Source organism: Coturnix japonica, chromosome 1 (genome assembly GCF_001577835.2).
Source record: "Coturnix japonica isolate 7356 chromosome 1, Coturnix japonica 2.1, whole genome shotgun sequence".
Taxonomy (NCBI): domain Eukaryota; kingdom Metazoa; phylum Chordata; class Aves; order Galliformes; family Phasianidae; genus Coturnix; species Coturnix japonica.
This window is the reverse complement of record NC_029516.1, coordinates 155517240-155535105: the sequence shown is the minus strand read 5'-3', so window position 1 is coordinate 155535105 and position 17866 is coordinate 155517240.

Sequence of the window (17866 nt, the reverse complement as noted above, 5' to 3'; positions counted from 1 at the left end):
CTCCTCACAAGAATGGTGCTCCAGGTCCTTCATCATCTTCATGGCCTTCACTGGACTCTATCCAGTAAGTCCATGCTTCCTGTACTGGCTTGCGGGGGTAGAACTGGACCCAGCACTCCAGGTATGGCCTTACCAGTGCTGACTGGAGGGAAGGATCACCTCCTTTAACCTGCTGGCAGTACTCTTCCTAGTGTAGCCCAGATAAATTTGCTTGTCCTTCTGTGCAGCTGCTTTCCAGCTGGTTAGCCTTCAGCATATAGACTGCTCTGTGGTTAACTCTTCCCAGTGTAGGAGTCTGAATTTCTTTTTGTTGGCCTTCATGAAGTTACTATTTGCCTGTTTTCCCATTCTGCTGTTATCCTTCCGAATGGTGATACAACTACCAGTCCAAGTTAGGCAGATAACTCCAAACTTGCCACTTCTGTATCAGGAGAGCTGATCAAGGCTACAGCCAACTTCATCTGTTTTTACTTTGTTTCTTCCAGCCTCTAGTATGACATTCAAGTGGCGAGAACACTGGTTTAGGCTTTGTGATTTAGTATACAGAAGGCTCTATCCCCATCAGCAAGCATACAGAAAAGGAAGTGTAGAGGTAGAAGATACTATATTGAGTTAAGTAATCTAAGCCACTGCTTAGATGTTGGTTTCAGATACCAACACTGCTGTCTCCTGGCTGAGTGCTCTGACCACAAGGTCAGAGTATGGGTTTCACTTGTCTGAACATGATCTACTCTATGGTTCTTGTCTAGCAATCAGCAAGTAAAATCAGTGTGTCTACACAGTTAGAAAACAAAAGGAAAGCATGCTTTTGTCACTTTGAACTCAGAAAACAGCTACAGCCATGTGCCAATCTGCTCTAAAAGAAGCCAGTTCTAAACAGTACGGACACAAGCTAGACTGTGACACTGGTTGTATAGTTAAGGGAATTAGTCCCTGACTTCTTTTTAACACTATAGACAAAACTTTCAGGTACACTCCTACTATGTTAGTGCACACTCTATCTCTGGGTTGCAATGACCTGACTAGTTTTTTCTAAGCACATGCTTTAAAGAGGTGGTCCATGATGGTAGGGATATAAAAGAGTTGGTGTTGTCCTCAGGGTCATATTTAATTCAGAAGTTCAAACAAAGACAAAATTTCAAGGGGCACAATATTTTTGCCCATGATACTCTATTATTTTGTCATTAGGAGACACTCCAGGGCAGAGAGGCTGACTAGAGTCATAAACATTTTGAGGTAATGCTCTGAGATTTGCTGTGTTTGCTCTGCTGATGTTAGGAAATTATGTTTCCTGTTGCCCTGAATTTTCCTCAAAAGTAAATTATACAGTACAAATCTTGGGCTGATGAAGATACCTCATATTTCCTTTTGGCTTTTCTTCCTTTCAACTCATTTGAATGCTGGATTTAAGCTGCATGCATCAGCTGTGGAGCTGGTGACTGGAGAAGCACCTTAAGCAATGGAAGAGTCATAGAATCACAGAATCATAGATTCACAGAATGGCTTGGGTTGGAAAGGATCTCAAGGATCATCAAGCTCCAACCCCCCTGCCACATTCAGACCCACCAACCTCCATAAAATCCACACACTCTGCACAGCCAGTCAAACAAAACACAAAAGCATTTAGTAAAATAGCATGGAGATTTCTAGAGAATCTACTTTTCTCTGTTGAAACTGTAAGATATTTGCACTTCTGTTAAGTACACTGACCCATTACCCCTTCTTTCCTTGTTCTACGTTACCAAAGAGGAAGAAACAAGAAATTTCACTTTGTGTAGCAGTGCCCCAGCTAAATAGGTATGATTTCATCATAAGCAACTAAAGGCTACTGAAAGAAGTAAATCCAAGTCCACTGGAGCTGAAAAGTCTTAACAGTGAATTCCAGCTATAGCCTCATCTAGCTGGTTCTACAGTGCTCATCTCATCATGTTTGCAGGGTGGTATATTCTATATATACCCATATTCTACTCCCACACATTCCTGTGGAATAAGAGTGGGTCCTCCAACAGTTCTAAATACAACTTATACTGGAGGGAAAAATGGGGCAGAAAAGAAGACAGTGCAAAATAGCGTCCAGCCTCACAGAAAGGATCAGGGGAATTTGAATTGCAGCATTAAAATGTCTTGAACAGGATTTACCAACTACCCCTGGCTGCAGGACTTCCTCTGCTGCAGCTGCTTTCAATAATGAAATCTCAATGCCTATTGTTTTGTTTCTTATATACAAACAATTCCAAGCGGTCTCTTCAATTATACCGAATACAAAGCTGAGATGTCTCTGGCCAGAATTACTTTTGACAGTTACAACAGTTGCAAGGCTCTGGTCTTTCAGGCTTCCAGAATTTAACCTGTCTTTAAATAGTGTGCACAGTTCCAAGGTTCATCTCACTGAGATGGAAACAGACAGAGTGGATGATCATTTTGCAACACCTTTCAGCTTAAAACAGGCAAAACTTTTAAAAACCTTCAGAAATACAAAGAATGGGAACTGTCATCTGCTGGCTCACAGAATAAAAAGAAAATAATTGCAATTTGCTTACTATTTCTTTGCTTTCAGAACAAAGTAAAACACTATGCAACTGACTTCAGGAAAAAAAAGAAAAAATCAAAAGAAAAAGAAGAAGAGAAAGAAAGAGAAAAAGAAGAAGAAAAAAGAAAAAAAGAGAAGAAGAGAGAAGAAGAGAGAAGAAGAGAGAAGAAGAGAGAAGAAGATGAAAGAGAAAAGAGAAGAGAAGAGGAAGGAGAAGAGAAAAAGAAAAAGAAAAAAAAGGAAAAAGAAAAGAAAAGAGAAGAAAATGCAGACAAATGAAAGAAAGAGAAAGAAGAGAAAAGAACAGAAAAGAAAAGAAAAGAAAGAAAAGACGAAAAGATGAAAGAAAGAAAAGAAAAGGAAAAGAAAGAAGAGGCAAGAGAGAAAAAAAAGAGGAAAGAAAAAGAAGAGAAAGGAAAAAGAGAAAAGGGCTATGGAGAAAGCCTGAGTTATTTTCTTATGCCAAACCAAACAAATATGAAATAAAAAAAAACAAATGAGAGAAATGGAAATTCATTACAATTTCAAAGCAATGTGGAACCACTTTTGAACTAAGGTTTAGTTTGTGTCATGATATTGTAATGCCAAAGTAATGCAAGAGATATCAACAGATCCAGGACTTGGATATACTAAGAGAAATTAGCCTAAAACTAGGAGCCAGATCTTAAAGTGGTGTGACTTTATACCAGTTATTATTGCCATGAGATAGATATGCATTTGACTTGCTTTTAATGTGACTGTTATTTAGGACCAAGTGGATCTGTAGAGTGTTCTCATCTCTTTGTAAAACTGCTGACCAACATAACAAATATCTTCCTTTCCTTCAGTGCAAAAAGCTGATTGAATTGAAGTAGTAGACTTCAGTTCAATACGACTTGGTGTGTGTGAGATTCAGAAGCTATGCAAAATTTAGAGATATGTTCTCTACAGTAAAGTGAACTTGCTAGCAATAGTTCAGCCCCTTATGCAAAAAACCATACATATAGAGATTTAAAAAATACACATGCTGACAGAAATATTTAAGTTGCTCTAAAAGTAATGCCTCCTATTTATTTCCATGGAAACTACAGCAGATACAAAGAGGACAATAACACCATATAATAAAGCAAATTATCTGCCACAAAACACTATTTTCCAACATAGTCACCACCATTAACCATGCATTTTCAACAACAATGAACAAGTGCCTGCATGCCACTCTTGTAAAAGTCTGCATGGTCATCCAGATCATGGCTTGTCTTTCATGTTGTTGTTGCCACTGTTGAAATGCACCACCACCACCTCACTGTGATCACATTCACTGTTTGTTCTCCATAGACATTCAATAACTGTCAATGAATGTCAGTGGGCGTCAGCTTTTCCTCATGGAAGAATTCAGTGACACACCTTTGCTTCTTAGACACTTCCATGTCAGATGTCACTCTGTTAGAGTGCCCCTTTTCTTCTATCTGTAGCACAGCAAAAAAATGTAATGGGATATTGGGTGGGAAGGTTTAACCTCTACTGCCATACCACCAACACCTCTGATGTCATGGGCCTACATAATAAGATAGGAGGCATTACTTTCAGAGCAGTCTTCGGACATTTCAGAAGAAATGCAGTTTTAAAATTCAAAATAAAGGAGTTTCTTCTTAAGCCAAAGGAACACCTCAGTGTCTTCAACAGGACTGTAACTGGTGACAAAGAATAGTAATTTTCTTGTCTATTCAATCTGTCCTATTCAGTGTCCTTGGCCTAAGCAATTAGATGTAGGGTGCCAAAATTCAACAACATTTTATGGTGGAATTAAAGTCAAAATTGCATTTTTTCTCCACATTTGTCTCTTTTGAGGAGTAAGAAAATACAATGGAACTATGACCAGATAATGAATAAACTGGACTACAGATCCTTGTTTGGCGAAATAGTCAGAGAACTTCAATGCAAAAATATCTGCTCCATGTAGAATGACATCAATCCAAGCTTCTAAGGGAAGTGAAAACCTTCGCTTCTTAGAGAGACATTAAAACTTTCTGGAGTCTGAAATGTATGTCCCCTATTAGAACAGTCATTCATGCTTTTCGGAAGAATTGTCTCCTACAGCAGCTCTTAGATGAAACCAGAGCAATTGAAAATGTCTACAAAAGATGAATATGTTTGATATCATGACCTATAAGAGCTTGAAAAATCAATAAAAAATACAGGGTCCATGGAGGAGCTGAAACTCTTGGCGAACTACAGCAACACAAAAATTTATTTGTTTTTGAAGTAATGAAAGTTTCAGATTTGTAAGTCATCTTGTTTCTGTTTAAAGTGCTTTAGAGAGACCAGAGTGTGGCCTTTTTGCACAAGGGGCTCCTGTAGGCAGTTTGGTATCACTTACTTTCCTGGCTCGTGCAAATGCGACACACCAAAGTATTTATGTTTCACTGCAGAAGTGATCTGCCATGGCAAAAACTACATTGGGACCCTGGTTGCATCCGGGGCCACAGCCTGCACTGAGTAAAGAAACATAGAACCAAATAAATTGTTACAAAGACTGACCAATTCTCAGGATTGTAAGTCAGAAAGATGCAGCAGAATTACATTTTCACACCTCCCTTCTATCTATGTTATAGAAAAACTTCAATTATCTCTTAGCAGTAAAGAATCTGAGACACATGGATGAATGGATTTGATTCCAGTAGCACAGAGCACTAGTATGCATGTAAATTAGAGTTAATTATAAGACATTCAATCTTTCAGCATAATTCATATCTTGGGAGGCCAAAAACTTATTTCATAGAAAGTAAAGGTGCCTTTCTTTTAATTACAAATTCTAAGTTACACATTTGGAAAATTGAAAATTCTTGTAAGCGTAGTTGTTTTCCACTGAATACCAATTCTTAAAGAATCATTAACTGAAATAGATGAATCAAGATTAATTTAGATCACATTATGTCATTAATGGCTCATAAACATTTCTGCAGTGTTAGGTTTAAGCCCAGAAATAAATCAGTTGCTACACTGGCAGAGCCCAAAGGTGCTTCCAGCCTGGAGGTCTGGGTCTGCTGCAGGATACAGCAGGAACTTTGGGGGAAATCTGTATCATTCCTGGGAGTGATTCTCTCTATCATCATCCTACACAGAATAAATTCATTACTGCCTGTCCTGCCTCTTCTCCCTTGAATGAAGGTACAAAAAACTGCAAAATGTATCCCTGTGTTAAATGTCAAAGAATATACTTACTGACACATGTAATGAATTCATATATATGGATCATATATGCTTTCAAATAAAGAAGTTTACTTGTTTAAGAGTAACGTTACTAATTTGAAATTACACCTTTACAACATTTTTCACCCTATGTGGTTTCTCCTTTATTTCAAAAACATTTGCCACCTTTCTATAAAAGTGGGCCACTTCAATTCTATTTTATGAAATACTTTCTGTTCCTACCTTGTTTCTAGCTGTTCTGTGTGCCTTTTGACTGTGTTGCATCCTCTGTATCTTGCTGTTCTATTCTTCCTTGGAATACAAACGCCGGCTTTATTAAATCTGCCGTGACACCAATTCTGTGCAGGAATATCTGGGGCTTTAGTATGATCTCACTGCTGCCTTTGAGAAAATATTTGTCCTCTAAACTAATGATTGCTGGTCAGACAATAGTCTTGTCATGACAATAAGGAGAAAGCTATTGTCCAGGTGTTAAATTTAGAATGTAAGTACCAAAAGAATTCTAACTACCTTCCAGATATGCATTTTTCCCTCACTCCCAATCTCCTGTCCAGTACACCTGCAGTTTGCTGTTTCTCATTACAAGCATTTGTGTGATTCTGAAGAAGGTTAAAACTGCATTTATGTGGTCGGATTCAGCTGTATGCAGACCTATCTAGCTGGACAGTGCACTCAGTACATAGGAAGACTGGGCACATGCTAACCAACATGGTTGAAGTGGCAAAAAAACACACCATCTCCTTTGCTCATAAATGTCTTGCTTCCTGGAGATTGGGCTTATGTATAAATATAACCTAAATTAGAGACAATTCTGCATACTGGTCTACTATTTAAAAATCAGGTTAAAATTTTTAATGGAAATTTTACTCTACACTCTTGATTATGTATCTGATAAGTTGGATTTATTTCTTTATCTATGTTGCGACCATATTTTGCCTACTGGCTATTTAACTTCAGAACACATTTACCATTGCATTCTACTGGATTACCTCCAGGACACACCACGTACTTTCTTATCTGTGACTGTGTAGAATGGATGGTTTATTACTGCACCCATCTCTGGAGATGCTCAAGGCCAGATTGGATGGGGCCCTGGGCAGCCTGAGCTGCTGGGCGTCAACCCTGCCCATGGCAAAGGGTTGGAACAAGATGATCTTTAGGGTCCCGTCCAACCAAAGTCATTCTATAGTTCTAATATTTTCCCTACATATTATGCTGCTCTAAATTCATAAGAAGGCTTCATCTTTCATTCTGTGGTTTCTAAGTTTACTAACAAATTCCTGTGAAAAAAACTTTTCATCAAACCCTTCCTAAAGGACAAACTGCCCATCTGTTCATTAGGCTGAAAATGCATTCAAAAAACATTAATAAATTAGAGAAATACATTTTTTAGTAGGTGCTGTGTTCTAGTTTTCATTTTCCCCTCCCACTACTCAGCAAAGGCTGTGTGAGCTCTGTTTTGCCCATACTGACAGCACATACTGTGGGTTCCAGCTGGGTAACGTGTAGGAGGACCTGAGGGTGTACAACATGGTGAGCCCGCCCTCTGACCAGAGACTGTTATTTTTCACTGCCTCCCTACACTTAGCAGAATGTCTCCACACAGTGGAGGCCGAATGAGATGTCTTTGTGCTCCAGCTGAGGATTAAAAACATTAAAAACCTGATTAAAAACATTACAACCTTGCATTCTTTGTGGGAAATTAATCAGAATCAATCTGGACTCCACTAAAGAGCAGACAAAATTTGTGCTATTGTAGAAATATGGTTGTTGTTTCACAACTGCCTTCCCATTGCTCTTACTTCCTTGCCTGCTAACAACCCCACACTGTCTCCTGAATTTCAGTCCGAGCTGCCTTTATGGCAGACATAAGCACACTGCTCCCAGCTCATGTTGGTTATAAAATATTCATTCTGATGCAGCTGTACTGTGGTAATACAATTGCACTGGAAATGGAATAACTGCATTAGCTGAACTGGTAGAGTTGTTCCTTATTGGGCACTGCACCATGCTAGGGAAAACAGAGCCCCTGGAGAATGGCCATTCACATCTCTAAGCAAAAGCCTACAAAGGTGAATTGTAAGCCCTTTTGTTCATGTCTTTGCAATGCCTTGCACAAAAGGGCCTCAGTCCGTGACCCTAGGTACCACTCCATGGTAAATAGTTAAAACAGTGTTCAGCTATCTGCGTAGCATACAAGGAAGAGCATGTGTAGACAGAGACCAGCAACCAAAGGCTCTCCTTTTTTTCTAAAGGACCCCATACCAAGGAGGAACAACAGCAGTGTGCCAGAAAGCGCTTGCACTTCACTTCTGAAATACTGCAGAGCCACTTGCAGGGTATATAAGCACAGTGAGGTTTTATCTTGACAAATTGACTGGATGACAGCCTCTTCACAGAAGCCTGAATTTCATCTGAATGCTAATGCCGGCATTGTGTTGACTTTACAATGCAGAGTTCTCACGCTCACACCACTAGTTCAATGACCATACAAATTCTCTTCATTACTGCTGTGGCCTCACAATCCAAAACCCTCCCTTGCAGGAAATTACATGCATTTCAACACTGGGAACAAACAAGATCTGACAAGTAAATGTTTTGCTGTGATGGGATTTGGAATCTAGACTTTGAATGCCAGATGATACAGTATCATCAGTTTCTTCACACGAAGCTTTAAAAGTGTGCATCCTCTTTGCAAAGACACAGAAAGAATCAGTGAGGGGTGTGAAATTTCAATTCACATTGGCTCCCAGAAGTTAAACCAATTAGAGAAAGATATTCAGAACGTGTACATTTTCAGCAGATTGAAGGTTGGAAAGTCTTAAAAGAAAAAGTGTTTTGAAAGTCTCTCTCTTCTCAATTACACCAATGAAAATCCAAGGCTGTTAGAGCTGGTACTTCAAATTGTGCTGCTAATATGAAAATTATACAGAATCTATACCAGCCCTGTGTCATTATGCAATGATGATAATTTATCCTACACAACCAAATCCAAACCTAAACTCTATTTTGAGAAACCATCCAGCCTGATGCAGATCATCTTTATTGGTGATTTGCAAATATCAAAAGCCCTTATAGTGGGAAACTGGCATCTTCCAAAGTGGGGAAATAACACATCTGGCATGTGCTGTTTTTTGCCAACCATAGACTGAGCAAACTTCTCTTTAGGGCCACTGGGTACATTTTACTACATTACTAGTGCCCTGCAACAAGAGTATGCAACTTCTCCATCATCATCATCCTGTTCTCTGTTGTTTCAACAATTCAGTACCAGTTCTATTCTGCAAAATAAAATTCAGCTCCGTGTTTTAAATAGGTAAGATGATCATAAGATGAACAAACAAGTTCATCTTATGTCCCTCTCATCCCACTGTTCTACCACCATTTATGACTCTGTGCTTTGTTCTGGTGTGCCTTCTTTCAAGCTTCAGCACTGTGTGTAGCAACCAAGGAAGTAGCTACCTTTGTGTTTAGAAACCAAATTTCCCTTTTGTATTTTATAAGGACCTCAAAATCCTGGAGGTCTGTGGCCTTGGGGAGAGCAAACACATATGGAAGATCTAGTCATCACTGCCCTACAAAGTCAGAGAATCATAGAATAACCAGCTTTGGAAGGGACCCATATAAGGATTATATTTGCAGAAGACACCAAGCTGGGAGAGAGTGTTGATCTTCTGGAGGGTAGAAAGGCACTACAGAGGGGACCTGGATAGACTAGATTGATGGACCAGGGTAAACTGTTTGAGTTTCAACAGGGCTAAGTGGCGGGTCCTGCATTTTGGTCACAGCAACATCAGGCAACCCTACAGGCTTGGGGACCTTGTTGTACTGAATCAGTACAAGGACAAGGGGATATGAATCAGCAGTGTGCCCAGGTGGCCAAGAAGGCCAATGGCATCCTGGCATATATCAGAAATGGTGTGGTGTGCAGAACTAGGGAAGTAATCCTGCCCCTGTACTTGGCACTGGTGAGGCCTCACCTCGAGTACTGTGTTCAGTTTTGGGCACCTCAGTACAGAAGGGACATAGAGGTGCTGGAGCCGGTCCAAAGAAGGGCAACAAGGCTTGTGAAGGGCTTGGAGAATATGCCCTCTGAGGAGAGACTAAAGGAACTTGGGATGCTTCATCTGGGGAAATGGAGGCTGAAGGGAGACCTTATTGATCTCTTCCAATATCTGAAAGGTGCTTACAATGAAAGCAGGGTTGGTCTCTTCTCACTTGTGATAGGTGACAGGACGAGGGGAAATGACCTCAAGTTGCACCAGGGTAAGTTTAGGTTGTTTATCAGGAAAATCTTCTTTACAGAAAGGTTATTAAGCACTGGAATAGGCTGCCCAGGGAGGTGGTTGAGTCATCATCCCTGAATATGTTTAAAAACCATTTGGATGCAGAGCTCAGGGACATGACTTAGTGGGGTTGTTAGATTTAGGGTAGTATGGTTGGGTTGCAGTTGGACTTGATGATCTTTAAGGTCTTTTCCAACCTGGGCAGTTCTATGATTCTACGACTATGACTCTATGATTTTATGATTCTATGATTCTATGATTCTATGATACTATGATTACTGAGTCCAACTGCTGGTTCTATACTGGACGTCACAAAAATCAGACCCTTTGTCTGAAGGGTACAAGGCTAATCTATACCCACCTGCTCCTTGGTGGGTTTGTACTTCTTTCCTCTATACACATGCCAAATTTTCTTTATATGTTGTAACTTGGTACCTCTGAGCCTGTTACCTGTCCATTGTTTTTGTTAAAATCAGCCAACATTTTAACAAATTACCAGGCAAAGGAGTGAATGGCACACAGAGCAACATCATTGCATGAATTGAGTATCCTTCAGAAAGCAGAAAATGAATAATAAATAATTGGATTCTGTAATGACTGTTTAAATGGGTCTGAATTAATCTGCAGGGCAAATATTTGTGAAAAGAAGAAAGGAAAAACTCATAGTGCTGTTTATTCTTCCTCCCCAAATATCTGCTGCCAGCACAGGTTAGTGTTTCTCCTCTTTGTTTACTGCAGTTCATTTTATCTTCAGGCAGGCACATATTTTAATCTGAACTGTTCCTGGTGATTCTGTAGATGTTGTGGAATTGATGCATATTTTCACCAAGGTAACTAAACTCAGAAGACATATAAATATACATTTTGTCATTTGTTTTCCTTGCTCTTCTGTTCTGTGCACAACCTTTCTGTTCTTTTGTCTGCATTGCTGCTCCAGGTTTCCACTGCGCAGAAATATTCCCCAAAGTCCCTGTTCCTTGAAACACAGTGTTTTCTTTAAAAGGCAGAAATGACTTTGTGGTCTGACACTGGAATACCTGGGGGACTTCTACTGAACTTGCTGTGTTAATGTTGACAGAATCAGCAGGAGAGAAATAGAAGCTTTACTCTTCTAAACAGGGTCATGGAAATGCCACTATATCTATAATGGAATGTATAAATCCCCAGATCCTTTTGTTCATTGTTCTGCAAGGACTTCCTTAAACTGAACTAAACAAAAAACACTCGTGCAGCAATTCTGTTAGATTACACCAACAATAGAGGAATAAATGAGTACTCTAATCACAGCCTGTTGAAGTCTCCCTCCAAAATTCCTTGCTTTTCATGATACTGATTTATATCAGAAGGAGACACCACACACAGTGTGTTATTAACAGCACGTTACAGGTAATGTACAGCAACATCTGCAGTAATAGAACAGTCACTGGATTTTGGCTGACAAAATATGATAAATGGCTTCCTGTGAATGCATTCACTGTTCAACTTCTCATCAGCAAATAACCACCAGTGGGAGTACCTCTGGAAGAGGATGCTACACTTGCTACTGAAATACTTGAAACTCATCTTCGTTTGGAGTGCACTGGGGAAGAAGTGGTAAAAAAGACACATTGAACTCTATTCATTCTTAAGTAATTAAAAAATCACAGTGCCAAACAGAGCCTTAAAGGCTCCAAAAATACCTACACAGTACAAGTGGAGAGAGAGATGGAAGGCTCAAATGAGAAAATAACTAAAATTAGATTAGGAGAGCTTTATACCACATGATTACCCACTTTTGTTTATAAAGTGGGGTGAATTACTTCAGATGTCTTAAGTTCTATATATGCGCTCTGCCATGCTGCACACTTTCCTTTGTCTTTTTTCTTCTTAGAGAGAAAACAAGACATAAACAGGAAATGCATGCTACCCTGCCCTTTCCTAATGGAAAGTACACAGGACACCGGGATGAAGATCTTCACTGTTCATTCTAAACTAGAGGCATGACTACATTTGCATTTGATATCTATGATCATGACCAAATGAGAACACAGAGGACACATCTGTGCTCATGAAAAATGGGGAGAATACGCAAAAGCAGTGAGTCCAACACTTCTGAGGACTACATTAAAGAAGGTTCAAATGGCACATCTCTCCATTCCCTTTCTGGGTTACAAGTATAAAAATATTTCTTGTCCATTTCTGTTCCCCTGATAAAACCAAGTTTGCATCACTCTAATTGGAAATGTGTCAACATGGCATTCTAAGGCATCATTCTGGGTTCAGTGTTTATACCCAAATTTTAAAGTATCTACTTAGTGTACTCAAAGTACTGTAGCTGTGGATGGAATCCAAAAATTTTTATGACTATTATGCCAGAAAATATTAAGTACTGAAATTTTGTCCAGACTGAGTCATATAACAAAGCCCATTCAACTCAATTTTCTTTCCAAATCCAGGATAAACTGCTGCAGAGATGTAAATATACAAAATGCAACTCTTTATTTGGGTTACTCTGATCGTAACACTGTGACACCATGTCTATTGGTATTAATATTGCAGCCAACAACAATAACTGAAATGTGCTTGGAACTGTGCTGGCACTGGGGCTAACTGGGACACAACAGCCAACTGAGACATAACAGATGAACCAAAAACCCTTACTGCTTTGTACAGGCTGGCTGCACCTGTACTGGCTTGTGAGAGTCCCTGGCCCATGTTTACTCCTGACTCAGGGCCAGGGTTTGTTTATGACTACAAGTATGGTCATAATTGTGCCAGTACAGTGTTGAAGTGAGCCAGGGACAGAGCTAGAGGAGATCTCCGCTCATGCACAGAGCTTAACCCTTGAAGCAGTGTAGAGCTTCTTTGACTGCACTGCAGTTTAGTGACTCATCAGTGACTGCCCCTCATCCAACTCCACTCAGTTTTATAGTTTTGTTCACATGATGTCATATGGTATGGAAGATTCCTTTGTCTGGTTTAGGTCAACTGTCCTGGTTCTGTCTCCTGCCAGCTCCTTGTGTCCCTCAGCCCATTCACTGGCAGGACAGTATGAGAAGCTGAGAAACTGAAACGTCCTTGTCTGTGTGCAGCACTCCTCAGCATCAACTAAAACATCCATGTGTTATCAGCCATGTTTTTCTCCTGAAGTGAAAAAATAGCATCACAGCAGACACTAGGAAGAAAATCTGCTCTGTCTCAGCTGAAACCAGGATGGACTGGATCTCTCCGAGATGCCCAAGGACAGGGAGGAGTAGAATTCACTCTAGGGACCATCTGCAATGCACTGAACAGTTAGAACTGCAGCTAGATGGCTTATGATAATCTTGGTTGTGATCCTGAAACTCTTCCATGTGCTCTCCTGCTACATCTCAGGGCATGACATAATCCTTATGTCACACTGCGCAAACATGAATGTAGAGAGCTCCAGCAAAGGTGTCACAGTATTTCAGACAACTCAACCTCATGTGATGCACAAAGTGTATAGTTAGTGTTAAAAAGGCATCACTAGAGGTGTAGGGAAACTCATAGTCAAATACATACTTGCAGCCTGGATAGTCAACGGTATCCTGGACTGCATCAAAAAAGGTGCAGACAGCAGGGAGAGAGAGGGGATTGTCACCCTCTGCTCCAACCTCATGAGGCCTCACTGGAAGATGGCAACCAGGTTTGGAGCCCCCAGCATAAGGTAGATGTGGAGCTTTTGGAGGGGGGCCAGGGAAGAGCCACAAAGGTGATCAAAGGGCTGAAGCACCACTCCTACAAAGACAGGCTGAGGGAGCTGGGCTTGTTCAGCCTGGAGACAAGGTTCTGGGAAGACCTCATTGCAGCTTGCCAGTATTTCAAGGCAAATTATGAACGTGAGGGAAATCAACTTTTTACATGGATAGATAGTGATAGGACAAAGGGATATGATTTTAAACCGAAAGAGGGGAAATTTAAGTTAGATATTAGGAGGAAGTTGTTCATAGAGAAGGCAGTGAGGCAGTAGCACAGGCTGTCCAAAGAAACTGTGGATGCTCAACCCCTGGAGGTGTTCAAGGCCAAGTTGGATGGGACCCTGGGCAGCCTGAGCTAGTACTTAAGCTGTTGGGAACCCTGCCTGTGGTGGGAGGATTAAAACTAGATCACCTTTGAGGTCCCTTCCAATCCAAGCCATTCTATGATTCTATACCATATAGACTGGATGAAGTCAATCTGCTCGATGAAGATCTTGCCCTGGCCTATCAAGATGGGTGCCAGCTTGCCCCAAATGTGCTTATGTTCAAGTATTGCTATATTGCACATTCCTGTTAAGCAGTACTGAAACAGAAACAGATTATGAGATTTTTCAGCGATGCAGAATAACCCAATGCTTCTTCGATTCCCCTTTCTTTATCCATTATATCTAGAGCCTTCCCTTCTCATCCTAAAATTTTCTCTCTGCAAACTCTTTCATAGCATGGACAATATTAAACTCATCTTAGTGGCATTGTGAAATCCTTTGCAGCTCCTCATGTGCTCTGGAAATTGACAAAAGGGATATGATGCCCCTTGAACTGTCCGGTCAGTTTTGAAGGTGCTTTTGAACTAAGGTCTGCAAATTACCTATATTAAAAACCTCTACATCTCCCCCAGATAAATTCAGTCAGAAACTACTACTCTTGTAGCTCGCCACAGCCCATCTCCTTTATAGCCATTTCCTTCATGTTGTTCAGTTTAGCCTGGAGGTCTGAGAATGAGAAGTCAGTGACCACCCCACAGAGTCCTTCATATTCTACACTTTTGACCCCCAGTTCTTTGCTGCCATAGGAAGAGTCCAGCTGGAAAAACAGCCAGAACATCTAAGCAGGCCTCTCTTTTACAACTAAGAAGCAGAAAATGTGGGCTTCTCTGCTCTGCATGGTGGAAGAGACATAGAGGGTGTAAGACAGCTCATGTGGTTCAGTATAATTGAGAGAGAAACCTAGGATAGACCTTAGAATATAGACACATTATACATCCTTTGCAGATGGCACACGCATCAGATGATTCACAACCTCTTCACTCCACAAAAGCAAAAGCTTTGTGCCTTCTAAATAAAAAGATCCAACAAACTGATGCAGTTAAAATGAAGCAATCAATAAAGGTCATTATTTCTGTTTCTTTAGATTGGCAATGTTACTGACTGACCAAAAATTAGAAAAAAACAACAACACCATAATCCTTTAAATTATGGACACAAAATGATTTCAGTCTTTCTAGATACACATAGAAGGATTTTCTCTCTCATTTTTGAATGACATTGGGAATATTTTGTTTTAATCAATTGAAGCCTGATCTTGCTACACTACAATCAAAATAAATTCTGACTGTATTATACATTTTCTCCTTTCCTTGTCTGTTTCTGCTTTCTAGTTACAAAATGCTCCTAGCTGTAAATTATTTCTGCATTTCAGATTCCTACAGAAATATGTATAAACCAAATGAAGAAATGAAAATATATTCATGCAGCTGTTTCTGCCTATCACCTTTAATCTTTCATGCACTTTAAAATATGTGCTTCCCACAAAGGGAGAGAGAGATCTATTTTTGCTGTATGTGAATATAAAAGTAATTTGTTGCCATAGCAATATTTTTCCATCCAAATGTTCTGAATGCCACAGTTGCTTCAGGTTTTGGGCAAACTGTAACTATCCCAAAAAAACATGTAACATGTTACGCTTCAATAAGCCCTTCAGTTCCATTATAATCACGTTTTTCTGCTAGACATTATTAACACAAAATAATTCAATGCAGATGTTTATGTCTGTACAAGCTTACTCCTGGAGAATGATTTCAAAATCATCCGCTTGCATCTCGTTTAATTCAATTTGCATTAATTTTCTATAGAAAGAAAGGAAAAAAAGGAAAGAAAAAAGCCAACCCACTCAATCTCTACCAGTTTGAAAACCCCACAGAAACTGTCAGTTTCAGGTTTAAACAAAGATGTTAATCCCCTCCACACTGTACTTTTAAAAATGTTCCCCATCCTCTCTCATAGTGTCGTTTAGCAGTTCTAGGTGATGTTCATTTCCATAGCAACCCTCTCAACTGAGTAGAACAATTTGTTGAAATTGTTAGGGCTCAGCCTTGAAAACAGAAATACCACAAAGACCAGAAGGAGAACCATCCAAGAGCTTGAGCCTTTTTTTTTTACACTTTATTTTCAACCCTATCCTGGGATCAACTTCTATGCCTCTGGGAGGATATTTCATGCAATCTGGAATGACAGGTTATGGTATGTGAAATGCGGTGCCTGGCTGGACCTTGCTGTATATTCTCATTGCAATGATACATTATGCTTGAAGACAAATAAGACAAGCAAGAAGCATAGAATCCTCAAGATATCATTAAAATATATACCAGAACACACAGATGTTGGCAGCTTTCCGCCCTCTTTCACCTATGTCTTAGGGGTGATTTCACAGCACAGGGGAACTGGTGTGAATTGGGCCCTAACTCACTGATATGGCACAGTGCAACACAGAACTCCATCAAAATCTCCACACTGGCCGCCTGATGCTCACATGTCCTGTGATGATCTTTAGATGCTACTACAGCATTATCACTGTACCTGTGGAAAGCAGACACTTTTTGCATGCAAGTATTTTTCCACTTCTTTTGGCTGTCCATATGTTGTGCACCCATGGCTATCCTTGCTATTCTGCACACATTTTCCCCAGGCCTGGTCTGCTTATTTCTCTTTTGCTGCACACCCTTAGGTCTGTGCAGTCTGGCTACACATTCAGGTACCTATAAACTGTTTGGGGACATTCATTAAATATCCCACATGACCCCAGGCCAGTGAGCACCTCTTTATGGCTACTGTACAAATACTAAACATACATACTTTTTATACGCCAGATGTGTTACTGCAGTATCTTCTTACAAAATCGAACATATGCTTTCTTAATTCAGATGTAGCTCACAATTTAACGTTACATTTAAATTGCCATCATCATATTTAAAGTCGACATGAAATGCAAAATGGTCTTTTTTTTCCCACTCAATCATAGTCAACCCGAAAGGCAATATGCATTTTACATTTCAGATGACTCCACTGCAGATTGCCCATTCAGAAATGATTTCTGTGGCAGCCCTTCTGTGCATTCATTTGCACCAGTGGCACCTGCATGAGTTTCATAGAGCAACAGAGGGAACAGACAGCAAAAAAGGAGCAGTGTCATTGCCAGCCCATGAAAAGTGATCAGGGATGCTTTAATAGATAGGTATTTCCAGTACAGAAACTACTATAACATGTTATATATGCTACAGCATAAATAAAGTGAGGTTTCAAAGTTAGCTCTGCAAAACCCAAATGCATATACTGTTGTAAAAGGTGTGCTCCAAAAGTAATGCCTTCTGTTTTATTATGTTGGTCTGCAACTTCAGAGGCAGATGGTGGTGGCATGGCAGCAGAGGTCGAACCATCTCACCCATACATGCTGTTGCCATGCGGCAGATGGCAGCAGAGAGGCAGACTGACCGAGTGGTGTCTGACACTGTAGCGTATATGAAGCAAAGGTTTGTCACTGAATTCCTCGGTGTGGAAAAATGTGGTACTCACTGGCATTCATCAACGCTTGCTAATAACTATCAATCAGTATGTGACTCTGCAGCTTACTGCCAGAGAAAGAAACTTGCTTTAAATAGTGTTTCTACAAGACAGGCAATTATTTAGATCACTGTTTTATGGAGAAAGAAAGAAATCAACTACATTGGTTCTTATCCCTAAGGGCAAACAGAAACTACCTAAGGATAGAAGGAAAAATCTTCTGCCTCTGTAGTCACATATCTTAATTACAAAGGTATCTTTTTTGTTTGTTTGTTTGTTTGTTTTGGTTTTTTTGTTGGTTTGTTTTTTGTATATGAACCTTTA